This window comes from Acinonyx jubatus, chromosome C1, assembly GCF_027475565.1.
Source record: "Acinonyx jubatus isolate Ajub_Pintada_27869175 chromosome C1, VMU_Ajub_asm_v1.0, whole genome shotgun sequence".
NCBI classification, from domain to species: Eukaryota; Metazoa; Chordata; class Mammalia; order Carnivora; family Felidae; genus Acinonyx; species Acinonyx jubatus.
Window position 1 is genome coordinate 93239152 of NC_069381.1, and position 2283 is coordinate 93241434.

The following is a 2283-nucleotide window of genomic DNA, read 5'->3' on the forward strand; positions in this document are numbered from 1 at the left end:
TAGCATAATGATTTCTAACTCCATCCATGTCATTGCAAATGGCAAGATTTCATTCTGTGTTATGACTGAGTAATATGCTTGTGTGTGTGTGTGTGTGTGTGTGTGTTCGTGTTTGTATACCACATCTTCTTTATCTATTCATCAATGTACATTTGGGCCCTTTCCATATTTTAGCTATTGTTGATAATGCTGCTATAAACATTGAGGTGCATGTATCTCTTCAAATCAGTATTTTTGTATCCTTTTGATAAATACCTAGCAGTGTAATTGCTGGGTCATAGAGTAATTCTATTTTTAACTTTTGGGGAACCTCCATATTATTTTCAGAGTGGCTACACCAGTTGTCATTCCCACCAACAGTGTAAGAGGGCCCCCCTTTCTCTGCATCCTCACCAACACCTGTTGTTTTCTTGTCATAGACTCTAAGTCTAAAGTTCTCTTTTGGCCAGCAAAAGAATGGACACAGGATTAAAGCGAGAGATGGCTAATGTCTGGGAGAAAGACAAGAGCCCCGAATAAGGGTCCTTGCCCCGTTTTTATTCAGATCAGAAGGCTTACAAACATGATGGGCATGTACAAAGAGACAAAGAAGCTGTGAACATTAACTTGTGGATGTGAGGGAAAAGGGGAGTTTTGAAGATATACAGTGTTTGGGGTTTGGGTCAATATAAAACAAAATCCGGGCACTGGGCAGATGGGTAAATGGTTGTTAACAGCAGACAGGAGGTACTGTGCCTGTTTATCTTTGCTAGCCTAGGGGATGAGACAGATAGGGGAAAAAACCTCAGGGTTAACAAGATACCTTTTCTTTTGTTAACCATCTCTGTTCTGGGCTGCTTAGCCTGCAGCACAGCGGTCCATAGTCCAATTCATCAATTTACCCAACCTGGCCTATTTTCCTATGAAAGCAGCTTTCTGCTATAGTACTAAATTTGGGGTGCTTTCACCCTGAATATCTAATCTTGTTATTCCCATGTATTGGGCACCTTTGCGCTGTTTCTATTTCAGGCCTTTGCCTCTCTCTATTTTGGGGGGCTCTGTACCCCCTCCCTATTTTGGGGTGCCTTTGCACCTCCCTATTCCTGGCATCTTTGTGCCTCCCTATTCTCGGGGTTTCTTTGCACCCCGCTATCCTTGGAGTGCCAATCTGGTTTACCCAAACTTGGGTGTGAGCATTTTATGACTTTGTATTTCTTTATGCCTTGTTAACCCTTTGGTGTAAGCCCAGGAGATTCCTAAGCTTATCCCCCACATCTTGTGTTGTTAATTTTAGCCATTCTGACAGGTGTAAGATGATATCTCATTGTAGTTTGGATTTGTATTTCCCTAATGATAAGTGATATTGAGTATGTTTCCATGTGTCTGTTGCCCATCTGGATGTCATCTTTGGAAAAGTGTCTATTCATGTCTTCTGCCCGTTTTTAAATGGATTATTTGTTTTTTGGAGTGTTGAGTTTGAAAAGTTCTTTATAGATTTTGGATACTAACCCTTTATCAGATATGTAATATGCAAAAATCTTCTCCCATTGCAAAATGATACTCTATACAGAAAGGCCAAAAGACTCCAGCAAAAACTTGCTAGAACTGATACACAAATTCAGCAAAGTTGCAGGATACAAAATCAATGTGTAGAAACCTGTTGCATTTCTATACACCAATAATGAAGCAACAGAAGGAGAAGTTGAGGAATTGATCCCATTTACAATTGCACCAAAACAATAAGATATCTAGGAATAAACCTAAGCAAAGAGGTAAAAGATCTGCAGTCTGAAAACTGTAAAGTACTTATGAAAAAAATTGAAGTGGACACAAAGAAATGGAAAAATATTCCATGCTCATGGAATGGAAGAACAAATACTGTTAAAATGTCTATACTACCCAAAGCAATCTACAAATTTAATGCAATCCCTATAAAAATACCATCATCATTTTTCACTGAGCTAGAACAAACAATGTTAAAATTTGTATGAAATCACAAAAGATGCTAAATAGCCAAAGTAATCTGGAAAAAGAAAAGCAAAGCTGGAGGCATCACAATTCTGGACCTCGAGTTATATTGCAAAGCTGTAGTTATCAAGACTGTTTGGTACTGGCACGAAAACAAACACATAAATCAATGGAACAGAATAGAAACCTCAGAAATGAACCCACAACTATATGGTCAACTAATCCTTTACAAAGCAGGGAAGAATATGTAATGGGAAAAAAGACAGTCTGTTCAACAAATGGTGTTGGGAACACTAGACAGCAACATGCAAAAGAATGAAATTAGACCACTTTCTA